This window comes from Ceratina calcarata, unplaced genomic scaffold (assembly GCF_001652005.2).
Source record: "Ceratina calcarata isolate Rehan_Ccalc_2016 unplaced genomic scaffold, ASM165200v1 scaffold48.2, whole genome shotgun sequence".
NCBI lineage: Eukaryota > Metazoa > Arthropoda > Insecta > Hymenoptera > Apidae > Ceratina > Ceratina calcarata.
In genome coordinates, this window is record NW_017172225.1 from 1,416,073 (window position 1) to 1,435,710 (window position 19,638).

A 19,638-nucleotide genomic window follows, 5' to 3' on the forward strand; every position below is an offset into this window, starting at 1 on the left:
CACGTATAAAAATGATCGCAATCGTAAAAAGCTCAGCGTAATTTCGATTGCTAGGATTATACGCGGCGATGAGCATGGAATGAGTGTTGAACGACGAAGCTCGATAAAGTTGCACGGTAACTTTCGTCGGATATTCTATGTTTCACACAGCGTTGCTCGAATTTCAGAGTACGGCAACCAAGCCATTATTAGCGGCAAACGGAAGTTCGGCTCGGTCGTGATAAACACGATTTACCGTATTCGATGTTTCGTCTAGCCCGACGTAATAAAGGATATTCGATTTAACGAGAACACGTACCACATAATGAAATGTACAAGTTGGATGGAAAAGTAAGATAGAAATTCAAATTACTCCGTCTCCCCTCCCGGAACCGGAGGAGCCGTATTGATCGATGAACCGTCGATGAAGAAAAGAAGCTAGTCGGAACGAACCCGCGTTTCTCTAACGAATTCGGAACTGTGCAATCCGGTGCATTGTCCCGAACGAAATCAAATATGAATGACGCTCGGGATGGACAAACGGCAATGCGAACGATAAAACAAGCGCGAATCCGACAAAACGACAGATACGTATTGGTGCTGGTTGATGGATAGTTTTAACTCAAACGTATCAATCTGCACAGAGTGCATTTTCAAAATGAAGGCAGCGCAAGCGAGCCGAGTAACTATTTGCGAATTGGCAACGCTAATCCGTGTCGGGCAAAGAAAAATACCCAAGAAATGAAAGAACCCGAGGGCAAATACGGCACGGCTGCGAATTGCCGTGGATAAAAGTGATCGAGACCATAGAGGCGATATAAAATCTTGGGACTCGTACCATATGGTACTTGAAATTGTACGTACACACCCGTTCGCTAGTCTCGGGACACACGCTTTTTATTCTCAAAATTGTTTATATCAATTATTTCGTATGAAACTGTTCATGACTGATCGTCATACTAATATTTGATCATACTGTATAATTCATTACATACGATTTGTTACGATCCTTCGACAAAGGTAATCCCTGATTATTTAATGATTTCGAACATTAGTCAGACTCTTCGGTGAACAATAAACACTTGGAAAACTTCTGAACGTACGTGTGCGCACACTTTATCGACTTTCTTTTACCAACGGTTCCCAACGTGAAACCACGAACGCCGTGTTCTGCTTGTTATTTCCTCTCGTAATTCTTGATCGGGAAGTGCTGCCACTTACAATTAAACGTGGGAAATAAAGAAAACGTACATTGCTTGAGACAAATGTGTTAGATTAACACGCGAAAGATACATAGAGCGGTATGTCGATGGTTCTCGCAACCGCCGTACATCGTCAAGCCGAATCGATAAGGAGAGCTTGCGTTTCGCACAAAAGGACACGAGGATGCAGGGATATCGCCGGGCAATAAGAGAGCTTTACGATACGCGTGCAACGAATAAAAGATCCGGCCGGACGAGATTAGCCGCCGTTCAAAGACTAATCTCTCGCGAAAACGGGCACGCGCGTTCGATGCATCGCCGATACAATGTTGCTAGTTTACCGGCAAGGCGGGCAACGAGAGAGAGACTAGTTCCCACTCCGTTGAATACGGCCGTATTGCACGGAAGAGATACCCGGGCCGCGTGTACAACCAATACAGCGTAGCAAGAATAACCGAGGCGGAGGGTTTGAAGTAGTATCGCGAGCTGAAATTCCAGGACGGCTGCTGCGTGTGCACCGGCTCGCCCATTATACCGGCTTTGTTCCGTCAGACTCGAATAGAACCTGGTATTCCCGACGATTTCCTATGGGATCCTCGATACCCCTTCATTTTCCGCGTCCGCCCCACCTTCTCGTGTTCGACTCTCTCTTGCTCCTTGTTCCCTATTTGCTTAAGTAGATACCTAATGGCACCGTCTCAATTTTTGCCCGAGCAAACATTTGGAATTTCTTGTCGAGTCACTGGCCGATCGGGCAGGAAATGAAAATCTGTACGTCCGATTTATCGCGACCGCGACGAACGATCAAATTCTTTTAAAGTAACAGGCAGCCACCTAACAAAGGGATCGTAACTCGGCGAAACGTGGCTTGACCGCGCGTTTGAGAAACCGAACGAGGACTGAAGGAAGCCGGGAGTCGAACGAGGTACTTTGTCAGGTTTTCTGGTCGTTGGAGAACCCTCGTCCCCGGCTACATAGAGCAGTTTATACCGAGAGTCAAAGGCCCCCCCGTGCACTCGCAGATTCAAAGGATCGATTCCGCGTCTATGAGATGCAGACCTCTGTGTTTCTCGGCGGAAAAACCCGGAAGATACACTAAGGAAGCGACGCGCTTTGAACAGGCAACTACATCGCTGAAATATTAAACGGGGTCTTTCAAAGGAATCTATTATTTATTGTGCAACAACGTCTAATCGTTCACCAAAGTCTTCCAAGAATCACCCCATTTTCCAGAAGAATATTTCAAGATCTCCTTTGCTCGCACGACGCATTTCTAGTTGATCGTATTTTTAACTTGACGCTGATTTAAACGCGACCCGAGGAGAACCGATCTCGCATCGTCTCTGCCCAGAGATGGTCTCCGACGATTATTAACTCGGAATAATCGTCAAGTCTCTCGATGAGCGATAACTCGGAAATGTTCCGAGATTCATGCGCCCGTGTGGGACGAACAGAGGCGAGGGTGGAGAACGAGAAACAGATCAAAGAGAAAGATGTACGGACAGGCACGGTTAGAGAATACTCGACGTCAAATTGCGGCGTGCCTTGGAAAATTACCTTTTGTCGATAATATCGGAGCCAAGTTGATAACGGAGTGGCAGGCGCAGGGTAAACGACCCCCTCCGAGTCCCGGTGTCTCGTGTGCACGTGTACAACACGCTGATGTATGCGGCGACGTGCAAGCCTGCTTTGCATTTTTACGGTGCACGTAGAAACGAAGCGGTATAAAGCGATCTCTTCGTTCCATGCGCGTATAGGCGTGCGAGCGTGATGTGTAGGAGGAGGGTAGCGAGGTACGTCGAGGCTGTAACGCGCGCGGCACCCGCCCGCTCGCTCGTGCTCGCGTGTTTCACGGGAATCGAGGAAAATATCTACGCGAGGCCAATGGAATTTCCCCATACCCCGGCGCTAACCATGTTTCACCGCCAATGCTCTGGGAACATTTATCAGTAGACGATACTTATTTTCGACGGGACACGTGACGACGGGTAGCTACACTCGCGTTAAACGCGCGGGCACGAGCATTGAATCGATCAACGCGACTCTCCTCGAATCGATTCTCCGATGGAAAATGAGTTATCGGTCTACGATACACAACATATATACACGCGAATATATATCCGCGTTCCCGTGTTCCTGAATTTCTATGATGGATGCGACTGGAATTTATGAACGAGTCGGCGCGGCTCGGCGACGCGAAATTTACACGGAAATCCTCGTTACCCGGTCCGCGAAATAAGGTCGAAGTGGAAACACGGAAGGCGGTTCGAATGAAATAATAAAATAAGTGTTAGAGAGAAGAGCGCGGTTCGCGGAAACACAGTTAGACGCGTTAACTCGGCGGTGTACCAGAAGGATCGCAACTTCGGGCTCGACCTCGCGAGGGAGAAAACGGGAGGGAAAAGATATCCGATATAATGACGAAAGCTTCTTGCAGTTAAGTTTCCCCGGCAGCTAACTCGTTACGAATTAAACAACTGCTCAGCTACTTTGAAAGAAACAGGGCAAGGGAAGCGAAAACACGTACTAAAGGGGAGATATTCTTTCCACCGAAATTCTTTCTCCCAGAGAGAACGTGGAATACTAGTTCGTCTCGCGGAACGGTTTTTCCCCCGGATCGAAGCTACCGAATATTTCTCCGTTTGATGGTTTCCGCTGATAGGATATTTTCGAACCGACAATGCACGAAAGCGCGAGAGGTTCTCCGGCGAATTTCAGGAACGCCCTCGGCGCAAATCCATCAGCGGTACCAGCGGAACGTTCCACAAATTTTTACAAAACTTCCCGAAGTACAAATTATAAAATGAACATTAAAACATGGAGCGACCCGTGTTTCTCGCAACGTCCGCGCAATTGAATTCCGCGAGTGCGTTCGGCGACGAGGGGACGTTTCGAGGAAAACCTGAAAATTTCTAATTCGCGGTCGAGCAACCATTTTTTACTATTTATTCTTCCAGAGGCTGTTCGTGCCCGCTTTTATGCGCCGATTCTGCGGCTTCTACTCTTTTCGTTCTTTTTCTTCTTCATTTTGTCATTCCCTTTTTCCAACTGCACCTTGTTGCGGTGGATATTCCGGGCGGGACCACCCTTTTCCCCCCCGTGCCCCCCCCTCGTACAAAACCCCGGTTCCGTTGTCGTACCGAATGCGCCGCTACCCCATTGCAAGACCCCACAATTCCCTGCGACTCCCCGTCGCCGTTTCCGGAACCTCCGCCTCCGACGCGGTTGCCTCGCTTCTCTGTGCGCGCGTTCACGACCACCACCACCCTCGCGCTAGGCTCTCCGTAGGATCCTCGGGTACGGTCATGCTTTTGTTTCGAATTAACATTAGGAGGTTTCCGCGTCAGAGAATTTATGCGGACATACAAATAAGCTGCGACGCTTTGCTACGATGTTCCATTTTAGATAGAGCGCGGATTCCTTCCGCCGGGCTACTTCGATTCAAAAAAACTGGAATAAATGGCGCGCGCGAGGTAATGGGATAGAAGCGAAAATGATATTATGTAGACGATTCATCAAGAGGTCAGATGATCGCGGAGAGGATTCGAAAAAAAAAAGGAACAGCGGAATGGAAAGAAAAAAAATTCATATTACGCGTATGAATTTACGGCTATTCATAAATCCTTGCTTATTCCAAATTATAACCCTGCGTCTTTCATTACTCTCGCGCCGAGGTGATGAATCGTTCAAGGGGCATTGATACGCGCAAACGATGACGAATAACGCGACTAATCCCAGTTTTAATTTATCTCCGTGTGACTAATCAGTTTACGCGAATCTGACAGGGAACGGGTTCGCATTAGAATAATTGCCGCAGGCACCGTTCTCACGGTATTCTTTCTGGACGTCACGAAGCTGGAATTCGGACGTCCTGGCCCACATACGCTGGCTTAAATAGGTCAGTTTAACATTCCATTTCATCCCGCGAGCTTTAAGGCTTATCAGATATTCGTCCGCGTCTTCCTCGGTCTTCCCTTTCATACAATATGTATGAATTAAGCCGGGAGAATTAATTTTCTGAGGGACGTTACGAATCGTCTATCGTATTCGATACCGCCGTGTCGTTGCTACCTTTATACGGTCCATAAGCCGGAAACGTTTCGCGAATCGGGTCAAACTGGATATGACGGGAGAGAGTCAAACTGTTTCGAATGAATCGAAGAGCAGACTGCGAGCACGAGCAGTGACAACCGCGATCAAAGCTACGATATTTAATAACAAGAATTGCAATTTGCGATATACGAGATTTCGCTCTCGACAAAGAGAGCTCTACATTACCGAAGTAATAAATTAATAGCTTTATCTCCTTGAAAAGCTACGGCCGAAACGAAACTCGATAAAGACAACTAATATTAGGTTTAATTTTATCTTGTCGTATAGCCAATGAATACCAAAAAATAACTCAAGAGTCGAACGCAAATTTTAAATTAATGAATATCAAAGTTCGAATTTGTCAAGTACTGAATAATGATGATTCCACAAATAGATGATCGAATATTAATACCCAACTCCTTTCCTCCACTTAATTTAATCTTGATATTACGTGCTAACCAACAGATTGCGGATTAATACCAACAGCCAATTGGGGATCCGTTCACTAAATTAATACTAAAGGTATAATCAAGTTTTAAAAAGAATTCTAAATATAATATCGGACTTCGTTCATTAATATTTGTGGATAGTGATAATAATGATAGTCCAGCTTCCTATACAGCGACAAATGTACAAATTGAAACGGTTGCCGTGAAATTACAACAAAGACTTTGTCTCCGATAATGGAGGTCATCCCTCCCTCGGTCCACGAAACCCCTAAAGCGATCCCAAATCGTTTGCAATGTTGATTCACGCATCACCGAACTTTAATTCAGTATTGCAGCGCGCAATTTTCCAAGCCACTCTACGATGACGCGTTTCGAGCGTACGAGCGTAAGCTCGGTTAAGCTCGCACGTTCGCCTGCTGGGCCTGCCTCACCGATTCGAGAGTTTTCATAGATTTTCGATCCTAATGCATCGCGAACTTTGTCCCGTAATTATCGGCTGCATTCTTAGAAGTCTCGTTCAAAGTCGACACTGTTTGGGATCGTCGAAATCGATTCCTTTGAAATAATCGATTTCTAAAATAGGGGAATAAGAAATTGGAAAGGAAGGAAAAGAATTTTATCGAAACTCTACCCCAAAGACCGTCCAACAACGACAGTGCTCGGACGGCGAGGGGGACGGGAGTGGGAAAAAGGAAGTTGGCAATATCGTCTAGAGTCTAGGAGGATCCCGATTTTGTACCGTGACGCGACACCGTAGGCAATCTTGAAAGCTGGTTCGCGTTGACAAGAACTTTGGCGTCCGGTTCATCGGCAACAAAGGATCGAATCTCCCTCGTGCGCGAGATCAGAGATTGCAAAGGGAAAGGTTCCAATGAAAAGAGGAAGTAGCAAAAACGGTGGTGGAATCTTTCTCGAAGGAAAAGGAACACTAGGAAAAACCGGTGATCGTGGTCGAGCGATGCATCACTGTACATTCGCTCAAAGGATAATTAAATATTATGCGAGAGATTTCATGTAAATGAAAAACATGCTCATCGAAATTAATTACCGTAGAAAATACGCGGTCGAGTTCTAAATTCCGGCAAAGCTTTTATGCGTCAAATATGAAACACAATTACTCTCCCTGTCTCTCTTTTTTTCTTGCTACGTTCATGCAGAATTTCGGGTTAATAAGAAGATAACATTTTATGAAAATATATAGCAGATGTTCCAAAACGCTTCACCGACGAGAGTACATCGCAAGGAAATCGTCGAGTTGCGAAAGAAAAAATAGGTATACGTATTTCGAATTTATGGATAATGAAATGTGAGGAAGGGCGCCGAGAGTGGTAGCTGAGGCTCAGGCCAACAGTCATAATCGCAGCTTAGAATGCATGGAATAATTGCGCGCGTGCATTGCATCGCGTCGCGCCGTAGGCGGCTTAAACGCTGCGGCAATCATAAAATATAATTTCTTCGGGCCGGCTTATTACGCCGGCTGTCCTCCCTTCCCTATTCCGCCGTTTCTGGTTCTTTTTTTAAGGCAGCCGTTAGGTAGTTTACGCCAGTGCGAAACGGGCAATGCTGCCGCGGAATGGCGACGCAACGCTGAGGATATGGCGTTTATTTCTATGCGTGTGCCTTTGCACAAAATATACTTTGATACAGTCCATCATAAACCGTGGATAAGCGAACGAGCGAGCTATACCATTTTTTTCATACGCTATACGCCTTTGGGTATTGCAAAATGCATGACCGTATGACATATCCAGAGAGTGTGAATGAATAAATGAAATATAATATCAGAAAGATGGAATATTCATGTCAAACTCTTCGATAACAAGAAGAGAAGGAAGCGTCCTGAAGCTAATGTATATTGAAATTAAAAATGGAAATCGGAAGCAGAAGATTCAGGTGGTCGCACGGGATGGGAAATAATAATGAACGTGGGAATATATGTTAGGATGGTCGTGACAATTTGCCAATTCCCCCGAGAAGGTTTGTTGACCCAGCAGAACTACCATCTTACTGGAGCGAGCTAGAAAAAGGAACACGCCGGCTCTACTTGGCAAATTTTATCAATTTCGCGATTTCCTGGCTCCGGTCCAGCGACGGCCCCGGGAAACGAGACAGTACCGCTTATTTTTCCCGACTATCGGAATCAGATATATCGATTTAAGATTTTCCCTTGTACCTCCGCGACAATTCAATTCTTCCGAACTGCGTTCAATTAGAATTGTATTTATCCCGGTGTCCGATTAATAGGATAACGCGTAGGGAATATCTCGCTTATCTCTCTATTGGCAGAATTTTATTAGGCAGATCTCTACAGATTTCCTTCGCACCTTCTCCTTTCGAAAGAGGAGCGCCCCCGCGCAGACAAGCTTCGGCAGCCAATATCTCGGAGTGCGACTTAAGGTTGATCCTCCTTTTATATCCGTTGAATTTAAATAATGGAGCTGCCGCTAATTCGATGCCAGTGGTGGTCAACCCGAGCAGTGGCGATTCCTTTCCGCTGAGCAGTTTCAATTAATTTTAATCTCGGAGCAACGTATTTTTAGTTGCGGTACTTGGCGCGAAATTTCCAGTTGCACGTTTGCGTGGCACACATCATATGGTAAACCCGGAATAACAGGAAGCTCGGAAAATGGTCGACGAGGCTTGAAACGGATACCGAACAGATGGCGGCTTGATCCAACTGCTGTAACTCGTTACACTCTGCGGTTATACCTCCGTGATTACCTGCACGAGCAAACTCGGACTTCTGGCTGAGTTTCTCATTATCGCGAATGCCCAGCGTAACCCTGAACTTTAATCACGGACCTGTCATTAGAAGCTTTTTGCTCGAACTTTCCCCGCTCGCTCCGGCCCATCCCCTATTTTTACAAACGATATCTCGAACGATCGGGAATCTTCCGATGAATTTGTAGAACCTTCGAAATTTTGCTCGAGGCAAATGAATTTGGTACCGGCATTTGCATGTCGCCTATCGAGCAAAACGAAACGATTTATCGAGAACGCGGGGAAAAGAGAAATGCAGATCTATTTGCAGATACTTTCGTGCGAGAGAGAGAGAGAGAGAGAGAGAGAGAGAGAGAGAGAGAAACGGTGGATAGAAGTGATGGGTGAGCTAACACAGTAACGAAGTCCAAAATGTTTTTCCCCCGCTGGACCGTCGAGTGCTCAATATCTATGCTAATCCAGTCTACCGCTTCTTCGGTGCACTACACTCTTCTGCCAGAGTCGTATTCCTTATCTTCCCTCCTTTCCTAAGCTTTTGTCTCCGTACAGTTAAGTGCAGAGACGAATCGAAAGGGAAATCGATGATCGAACCCGGCGAGTATTTCCGAAATACTTCTCGGCATAACCCGTACACCCGGGTAAAGGCAACTTTCGACGCGGAGATACATCTTATTATGTTATTATAATTTCCGAGGATGCTACCGGAACCAACGATACGCTTTATATTACTGTTTACCGTATCGACCGACTCTTCTTTTCTTCGTAAACGTTTACTTTTCACCAGCGGATATTATTACTCGACTTCCGCAAACGTTTACGTATGGCGGAATTACAGTCGGCCCGGTATCTCCTCGAAACCTGACTCGATGAAATCTTTTACCTTAAAAGCAGCTCTTTTGATCGTACGCGATGGAACAAAACGAGAGCAACCGTCAAGCTTAATACCACTACCGTAGACCCCGTGCTAAATCTTTTTCCCTCCAAACGTTTCGGCGACAGTCAATGTTCAATACTCACCATCAAGAATCATCGCTAATTAAACACGAGGAACACGTGTGCCATATTATCGATCGTCGCATTTGAATATTTCGATATTTGCCTCCGACCAATTCTCACTCGGCGAGTCGCATTAGTTAGTTCTAACGTAGTCTTCTATTCGCCATTTGCACTATTACTGTCACCGACACAATACCAGCTTGATTAAAGCTCTACTCATGATGCTGTATCGAATGCCAACGCGAACGGCACTACCCGTGTAACAATTACTCTGTCCATTTTCGAAATTGCTGTGAATCAACATCTCGCATGTTAAAAAAAAATCCAGTTTTTTCCCAGCGAAAAATCCTTGCGTTCCATTTTTTTCCCCTGCATTCGACGCCTGGAGTAATTTTCCAGATCGTTATTATTTATATCGCAGATGCGTGTGCACCTGGTATTTCAGGGCATGAAACACAACGTTCAAAGTATTCCCCTTTTTCGGTAATTTCGCGCGAAGAATATATCACCGGTTAAAGGAGCGAGAGAGAGAGGGAGAGGAACAGATAGATACATCCTATAATTTATAACGCTTATCACGGAGACAAACGAGGTGTACGTTCTGACTTTCTAGCAATATTCGCAAACATTCTCCCGCAATCGATGTGAAGAGAAATTCAGTTCGTTCTCGAGCCGATCGTAATTTCGCAAAAAAGAACGCGTTTCCGGTTTCGCATCGGTAGATATCCGACGGTTAATCGCGAGGTGAAATTACAGCCCTTCTGCGTCGGAGAGCGATCATTAGCGTGGATGCTCCCGCAAATCATTAACGCGATTACGTTGTAACACAACAGTGCGTGAAATCTGTTTCGCGCGGCACAGAGCGCGGAAGGTGCGAGTTTTGCGGGAATCGCGTGTGGCAACGAGTGCCGCAGTCGAATCGATGTTAAAAAAAAAAAGCGGGATAGAGTTCCCGTTTCGGAAAAGCAGGCGAACTTTCTCCGGGAAAGAAGGTTAATCGATAACAACATTTCCACCCCAACGTTTTTTGATTTACGAGCCCGAGCCGGGTTTCAATATTTTATAGCGTCGCGTTTCGAATCTGGACGGTAAACAATTTGAAATTTGCACGAAGAACTACGCGCGTAATCGAATGAGAGTCTAGATAATGGACGAGTCTTTGCTTTACAACTACCACGCACGCTACTCAATTATCGACTGACAGCGATATAATTATCTAGCCGCTCCGAAATCGTTGGCAAACATAATCTACAATGTTAAACCTCGTTAGGCGGGTATAGAATTATGTTACTCATCGATAAATCCCGCTTACGATCGATGTATCTACGATGATCGGGGACTCTCGCGAGATTTAACGATCCACTTTACGTATAAGCGAGATCCGGTTTCGAAGTAATTCCGCTGGCTGCCAGTCCGATTAACGTTTTAATCCGATTACCAAAGTTTACTCAAACTCGCGTAGGATCGCCACGAAGAAAACCTGGAGATTCGGTAATAAGACAGAAATTTTCCGTCGAGACGTCTGGATTTCCGCCTTCCCGGCGAGTCTTAGTGTCCCGGCTAATTAATCCGCTAAATTAGTAGGTCGGAGAGTGAGTGTTCAGCAGAGCGTGGAGACCGCCGAGTACCAAAAAGACCGTCTCTGTAGCTGATACACGGTGCTCCGAGGGCTGGCTGCGGTAGCCGAGTTGCTCGCACCCGAATACATGCATACGTACCGTACAGATATAGACGGCTTCTACCCCGGGAGAACGCGCAAGATCATTCGAGCTTGCGACCGCCGTGAAAATGCATAACTAAGTAAACGCGGCCGGTGTTTCTATTGCGTATACGCGATTGCGTTATAGTTCTCGTTCGCGTGTGTACGTGCGTCAAATGTAATAACGTGTTGTAATGGAACAACGTTGTTTCTGTCGCTCCTGGACGCGTTCCTGTTCCCGGCGAACGAGGCGTCGGTGGAAGGCGGTAAAACGTGAGCCGGAACAACCGGATGGATAGAGAAGAGACGCCGGTTGCTCTAAGCAGTGTACCGAGCTTAGGCTTGTCTAACCCCGATTTCGTAGCGCTGTATGTGTCGTGACGTCACGTGCGTTCAACACCCTCGCGTGGTCATCGATCTGCTACCGCCGACACCCACCCCCTCGCACCCTCGGACGATGAAGGTGTAACACGACCCGGCGAGCATCTATTCCGGAATGGATACGCCACGCTCTATTTTTTCTTTCGATACGTTCAAAAATCCCACTCTCCGGTTTCATTTCCAAGCTGACCGAACACGTACCGCGTTACCCTTTCAAAAGATACGTGACGGACATCCCGAAACTCGTGATACACAAGCGGAAGGCCGCCGCGTCGTTAAGAAGAATAAATTTCTATACGTGACGCTATGAATGAAAGTTGCAAACAAAAAAGAAGTTCTCGCGATTCTAGACAATATCCCCGATTCCCTTCGGTGCTCTCCCGCGCCTCGACTTTCGCGCGAAAAACTTTCTTCCTACGTTTCTGTCTCGAAACTTGGCCGAACAACGGTACACAAGAAAAGTTCGTTCACACGTGGCTACGAGGCGCATGAGAATTTGGATAAACACGTTTCGAATCGTGAACAACGGTTCTCTATTTGTAGCTGTTACAATACATAGATTTAAGATATTCTCCGTCTCTTCGAAAAACGGAAGCGCTCACTTGGTGCGCAAGTACCGTAGTTACTTCGTCGATAAAATATTTTTCCTTGAACATCGACAATTAAAAAACGTTTCGAATTAGATTTTTCCTACACTGGAACTTGTCTTATTTCAAACGTAACCACCGTCCTTTTCAACTTAAACACCTTGAAAATTGAGTATTTGGAACTGGGTGGCGTTCTTGAACCACTCGACGATCTCTCACGTACGCGACTCCCGAACATAGTCAAGCTTTCATGAACATTTCGTAATACCTCGTACTTGTAACATCGCCAGTTTCCCGATACGTACTGCAGATAGTGAAATATCTCGTAGAGAGAATTTTCAACCGGCCTCGTTAAATCCTCTCCCTTCGTTGAAACGGAATAATTAATCAAATTTTTTATCGCGGGCTGATCAACCGTCGCGTAAGGATTTGAAAGATAATACGCCAGTCAGAAGTTAAACAATTGCTTTTGTCGTCTGAATGGATCGAAGATTGGATCCGACTGAAACGGGTGTAGGAAATTAGCTCGGAGCCAATTAGTCCCTATACGCGTAAATCCCTTCCGATATGATTAGTGGAACGGAATAGAAGCCATTTCAAGATGGAGTTGCCTCGAGCAGCTTACAGATACAAATCTCTCGACGAGCAATGGGACACAGAGCACAGAGGAGCACACAGCACCACGTGTCTCTCGTCCCTCCACGTGTGTCGGATGGCTCCGGGAAATAGAGCTCGCGTCGTCGGCCCGAAAGATATACCTCGTGCGGACAATAAGAAATAGAAAAAATAGGGGAACCGGTGGGTGGCAAAACTGTGGGGAGAAAATGAATCGAATAAACGGCTCTGAAGGAGTTTAAGGAACCGTTCAAGATTAAGAATCGATGGCAACTCGTCTATAATCGCATCCGGGCTTTTGCGATCGATTTACGTCGAATTTCCAGTAAGGTTCCACGGCTTACCCAAAGATTTATCCCGTGGGAAATCAGTTAGTTTCGTTCGTTTGAAACGAAATTCGCGGCGATCGAGGACGGTAAGAGACGGAGGTCTCTCGAGCAGCGAGAATAATCGGTCACCGAACCGTTAAGGTCGATGGTCTACCAAATTTACGGGCACGCTTTCTTGAATAAAATAATGACTAATATATCTTCTTTATAATAAGACTCTCGTTTATCCCGTAATGCAGCGTAAAGTAGTAACAGTAATAATTAAAGTAATGGATAGAGGGTATGTAAATTTCATAAAGAAATAATGGTTACGCGCGCGGACTGGGTGCACGGTAAAATTGCCACGCACTCGGCTGCATAAACTTGCACAATGCCTTACGAAATTGCTGGGATACGTGTACGCGTGAGGAAATTACGAAATTATCGTATTAAACTCCTAATTATGCATTCGTGCCAGTATGTACGTCGCTTACGACTTTTTATCACGATTCAGACGACAATCGATACGGACCAAACAACCTATCATTTTTCCGTAATTATCTTAATTTATTATTCAATTTAGACGTTACTGTTACCTCACGCTTTGTTTGTTCTTTTTACGATATCCGTAAACAATATGCAAGCGTCGAGTACGTTTTTATAGAAAACGTTCAGAAATCATATTGATACAACAATTTTTCTTCATGACGACCAGAGCGACTGGTTTCAGAAAAATTCAGGCTCTGAGATAGACTGCAAGGTAGCAAACTTGAGCCGGGAATCGGTAGTTGTATACACAGGCGTGTACATTATTAACAAGTATGAGAAACTATTGTTTTAAGCTGAATAAGATATGCAACGGCATGTATGAAATCGTGCGATCTGCATTTGATATGCACGCGAACGCGACAGGTTTCTCGGCAAACCGGTTATACGTACCTATCTATTCGCATATTCTGCATAATTTTCCCTGGTGATTATAAATAAATAAATAAACAATTTCTACTGATCTCATGGAAAATTCATTTAACCCTGATCGTTAATCGAATCACGCACGGAATTTTGGCATGAAAACATGCAGCGTGTAATGAAAATATCGTACAATACCGGTTCTGAAAACATGATTTACGTGGCACACACTGGGAATAAGCATCTAAAAGCTCTCCTTGCATTGCCCGAGCTCGTGCAAAAGTTTGTAAAGTAATCAGAAACATGGAAAGAGACTGCTACGCTACACGGTCGCACACATTTATCCGAGTTTTAAACTCCAGCCCCGTCGCAAGTTTGCTACGCTTCCGGTGTACCGTCCTCCAAGAGGGAAGTACACCTCTGCATTAAAGTCTTTTGCAATACGTTTGATATTCGTACGGAATTATTAATGGAAATTGGACACTAGATGCCCTCGACTAACCTTAATATCCGTTTGTCATAAAAGTCATCCTCGCCAATTAGGATTCGAACGAACTGCCACTGCACTATGCAAATAAGTACACTGTTAGTAGTGAACAGGTATTAAGCAGGAAATGAGAAATTTGCCGAATCAACTACTATCCGAAAATTGTTGACACTAATTAAGCGAGCTATGCGAGAACTGAAATCGAAGCAGGGAGTCACCAAACTTCGTTAGAGAGTTCGTTATACGAGTTATTTGCTTCCCTATGCCAGCGGATAACCGAACTAACGTAATGACTCTTAACTCTTAACACGAGGCTCTTTGTACAATGAACTCGGAGTTCTGACTTTGATAAATAACGTATTCGTGCAGTTCATTCAACGAAACATGAGTATATCGAAGTCTTACGGGCTATATATTGCAAAATATATGTTAATTCGATATAAAAAGACTTACCTAAGATTTTTCAAAGCTGCCGGGAGACACTTACACTTTGCACCCTTTGCACACACAACGCTCTCTCTGACGCCGCAGTCTTTCCAACAAAATGTCGATTCGGGTACGTCGCGCCACCTACCGTCAGCGTCGTGTATCATTTTCGTTCAAATTTTGTATGGTCCGTTAATAACAGAGAGAAAATTCTTTCGGATAATAATAAATAAATCTACTATTGATTTATTTACTTTCCTGATTCTGTTTGCAGATTTATAGAATATTACTGTCCTAATTAGCATCGTATTTACGCTTTCGTATCAACTACCATATTATTCCAATAAACTAAGTGATTTTCTAAATGAACAACTTATTACATATTCTAGCTTTAATAAAATACTGAGTATTCTGGTTGAGCTGTATAGAACAGTGGTCCTATAGAGATCAGTGATCATCATTTATTATTTCTTTTATAAGGGAATAAATGATTTCACTTTAAACGAAAATATTCATTACATTTCGAATACGAATAATTAATCTGCCTACGAACTACTGACTGTTCGGCACTCTGCCTGATGCGTTTTCTTTGTATACACAAATTATGCATCTATTACGTTAGATAGAAAGAATATTAAGAAATAAGTGATTTTATTGCAAATGAAAATATTCTTTGAATATCGAATATAACTAACCTTCCGTGCGAACGTCCCGCTATTCTGCGTCCTGCTCGTGCTGTCCTATTCATGTCCAACCTGATCACTGTTACCAACGTTGTTGACATGGCCGACCGACGGGAATGCGTGCTGTTCCTTTTTTCCAAATTGTACATTCAGTACTTTAGAAAGACTACAGAAGGTTAGTTTCTTCAGTATAATAATCTCCATTTTTATAATCACTGATTATTCGAATTGTGGAGGAGTTTATGTGTACGCATATACGTTAGAATGATTTTGAAATCATCGCTCCCCTTATCTCGGATTGTACTTGCTTAAATGTCTTAAAACGTGAACTAGAGGAATGCGCGCGTACGTTTTAATTCTAGAATCTCGAAAACTTCATTTTTATATCCTTAAACGAAGTTCTTCGAATTGTATTCTTTAAATTTTGCGAACAAACACGTACGGTTACCAACATATCTTCTCGATGACCGACACATGCATAAAATTTAGTTTCTATGATGAACCGAAGGTGGCACTACTTACCCCGTCCAGCTTGCGTTCCCCCTCCTGAAACGAATAAAAGCAACATGGCCGCCCAGTACCAAACCGCTATGACGATTTACTTGTCAGTTTCCTAATTATTGCCTTTTTATATATTTTACACGAATTTTTTAAGTAATTGTGTAGTAAATAAGTACAGTGTACGCTAGTTTACAATGTGACGGTGGGGATTAGATGTTAGCCATCGCTAGATCGTCGTATATACGAAAACAGTGGTAAGTGTTTTGCTATCTTGTGATCGTTGTTCCTTTTCATGGATGCCCTTTAAACAAGATGAACAGTTTGTTTGTCGCGATTTATTCCAAAATTGTCGAATGAGCATCGTGTTTCGCTGTGCTCCGTACTCTGGCTAAGGTACAATAATACAAATAACATGGAACGTGCACAGCCAGGCATGCGTCCCATGTCAATTAATCGCGTCAGTACATATAACCTCTCGTATCTTGCAATGCTTTTCACCGTATTTTTTATACTGCGCAAGTTGTTAGATATTCTCACGTTACCACGTTTACGTCAGTCAGAAATAGGAAGAAATAAATAGTCAATATAGTTAGATTGTTTTATTTGATAGACACTTTCATTGACATTAATGTTGTTATATCTTTGTTTACAGAAAAGCTGAGAAAGGACTGGTATTGAGAGAGAATACAGGTGCGTACTGACTGAACTATCCCAAGAGGGGATGTGCCAAAACGTTCGAACATTATCTACAGACAAACGTATGTTTTGTTTCTTTATTTACTTTTTATTTTCATGTCCAGTAACATATCTTCTTTAAAGTTAATTAAAATTCAGTTCATAGTACAGGATAATGTTTCTGTAAAATCGAAAATTATTAATATACTTGATTAAATACGCTTTCCGACATAATTGATGTAATAGGTCGTGAATGTAATTGATAAACTTTGCATGGAGTCATTGCAATTGATAACATATGACCTGTTTGAAGAACACAGTTGCAGTGTCCAATTTACTTATATAAGATGTTACTGGATATCTAAACACACTTATGATTGAATAGTTTTAAGATTGTTTCTTTTCCCCTGTGTGTATTATTTTACATATTTGATTTGGTCGTTGATATTTTGTTTTTATCAAAATCACGTTTTATTTTAAACGATCATGAAACAACAGATCGTATACATCTGTCGTGCATTTACTTTGATGCATCATAGCTTTTTACGTCAGCTGATTAAATCATAACTGTATATGCCCCTATATTCCCAATGATAACAGTAGACTCTTTGCTCTCGAGCAGTACGATATCTTATCAATATTATAAATTGAATATCATCGTCTCGTTGCGTGAAACTACCATATTGTAATTAAATTTTTTCACGCCAAGCGTAAGATGCTATTTGAACGATCGATATTTCATCGATCGTTAATTTAAAAGAAAATGATTTGCGAAGTCAACAGGCTTGTGTTTGAGAACAAACTGTGAAGTGGGAAAGAAATTTTTTATAGTATTGTGAAAATATTTTACCTGTACGTTTTGTTACCAATCGAAGTACGTAAAAGGTTCGAAGGTAAGTCAGTACCGACGCTGGCGTCGCAACGCCCACGCGTCCTTTTACCGGCGTCCGCGATCAGATTACCGACCGTTACGTAACCCGTTGTGGGTGGAGTTCAAACGCCGCTTTATCAGCGGTGAATTCGTATCACGACTTCGTGAACGTTGCACAACGGAAGCATTTCCGTGTACCGTTCGTTGCACTGGTGGTTTTCATCGCCTGTACTAGCAATCGGAAATCTCATTCGTACGTAGACCAACCGTAGTAACGTACACCGAAGTTGAGTTGTAGTTTCCTAATAAGAAATCAAACAGATAAAAATGCATATTTTGTAAAGTATTCGCCACTACCATGCAATATTAATATATAAGGTGTTTGCACAAGGATTCATTTCGTCGATGAATCGCACATTATGGACTTTATGTAGAGTTAACGCACGAACGGTTTCGAGTAAGGGGTTGGTAGTTGGTTTCATGGAGGGTCGGTCGGGGACATAGTAAGGTGGAAAAGCGGGAATCATAGCTAAGCTGTGGCTCGTGCTTGGGTCATGTTGGCTTACACGCGAGCATACTTCCGATCACGCGCACCCGCATATTATTTTTAATCGCTCGATATCTCACCTGAATGGGGGTACGAGTTTCGAGGGAACCCTACGATTACCCATAATTGGATTACATTTCCTTTTATTCCCGTTCATTTTGGTTTCAATGTAAATTTCAGCTCCGTTTCATCAATACCTTCATTTCTCTCTTTTGTCTACGACAGAGTACATTGCATGCAGTATACGTACGCAATACTTGAAATTGGTACGGTCTATTAAGTTAAGAGGGCTTCAGGAAAAATACTGAAATAAAATGATAGTCGTGAAAAGTTTACGTTTCTCGTTGTTGTTGGAATTCATCTATGATGTAATAAGATTCGAGTAGAGTAAAATAAGAACAGCAACGGGTGGGAAGTAACTGACCGCAAAAGCGACGTCGAGGTTTTTTATCATCTTTTACTTTTTTTGCGGAAACTCCATTCGTTCATTAGACTCGGAGCTGTCCGACGTTCGCTAACCGAACCCGCGTTTCCAGCTTCCTCAAACTGGGTAAATTTTAGTCTCTCTCTTGTCCCTCTGTTTCATGTACAATGATACTTGATACTTCATTGTATCTTGTTTCGCGAAATGCTTTAAAAGCTTTCCATATTTTTTACGGCTCCGTTGGTCTATTCCCGTGAGAGCTAGAGAACCATTAAATTCGTCACTCGGACAGAGTGTCGCCAGGGAAAAGGATTGAGGTTAAATTATAAACATCAACATTGTAAAAATGATTGTACCATTTTTCTATGTACTCCATTCTGTTGAAAAACATTTTTTGCTACTGGCGAGGCCCTACACAAAACTAACAATGCCGGAACGAACGGCGCGAAGAGAACCGGAATAAAAGCAACGGCTGGCAAGAGCGTAGTAGAGGCGTTGCGCTGGTCGTAGTAGTTTAATGACTTTAATGACCTTGCGATTACGTCGACCACAGTCACGGCGGGTTAACAGGCGATAAATAAAACGTAGACACGAGTAGCGGCAACATGCGATGTTTCTCCGTCGACCGTGCGTTTCTTCGCCTCGCACTTTATTTCAATTTTTTCAAGAAATAGAAAAACAGCCGTCCCCGTTGCTGCGGTGTATCTCTCATGGATTAATATACGCGGAAGCGGCGGTTCTCCGTAACGTGTGTGCATTTAATTACGTAATGTCAAGTAGACACAGTAAAATAAACGCGAATGGTAGGAGGCGGTAGAACGTAGAATGATAGTTGATGTTCGTAGATCTTTTGGGAAAACAGCGGGATATGATTCTCGCGAGTCGTGGTAGAATCCGAACCAAGCCATGGTGTAATACCGCCGGAGGCTGATGCCTCGGTATCTACGTACTACCGAGTCTCTCGGTTTGCCGAGTAATCCAGCTCTTACCTTCTCTCTAGTCCCATCGTTCTCACCCGCGTTTCCAGCTTCTTTTCTTTCAGCTTCCCAGCCCCTCTGATCTCTCTCGTTCTATACGCTCGTTTCA

The 19,638-nt window shown here is 43.7% G+C and overlaps 1 protein-coding gene and 1 long non-coding RNA gene across 13 annotated transcripts in view; one reads left to right on the forward strand and one right to left on the reverse strand.

Annotated features, from left to right (window-relative positions):
- LOC113464699 (uncharacterized) overlaps positions 1 to 14,956 on the reverse strand; it is a 40,826-nt gene extending 25,870 nt beyond the window's left edge. The window contains exons 1-2 of the long non-coding RNA XR_003389551.1: positions 14,879 to 14,956; positions 14,441 to 14,504 (exon numbers count right to left, since the gene is read on the reverse strand). This is a non-coding gene — a long non-coding RNA (uncharacterized LOC113464699). The remainder of the gene's footprint in view (positions 1 to 14,440; positions 14,505 to 14,878) is intronic.
- The window catches only part of Lar (tyrosine-protein phosphatase Lar), a 224,635-nt gene that overhangs the window by 39,577 nt on the left and 165,420 nt on the right, over positions 1 to 19,638 (forward strand). For 9 of the 12 annotated variants that reach the window (XM_018029058.2, XM_026816025.1, XM_018029062.2 and 6 more), the window contains exons 1-2: positions 16,109 to 16,289; positions 16,688 to 16,793. The gene's annotated coding sequence lies outside the window, so the exon portion shown is untranslated. Of the gene's footprint in view, positions 1 to 16,108; positions 16,290 to 16,687; positions 16,794 to 19,638 lie in introns of those variants that run through there. The other 3 variants (XM_026816023.1, XM_026816022.1, XM_026816024.1) reach the window with 3 other exon arrangements.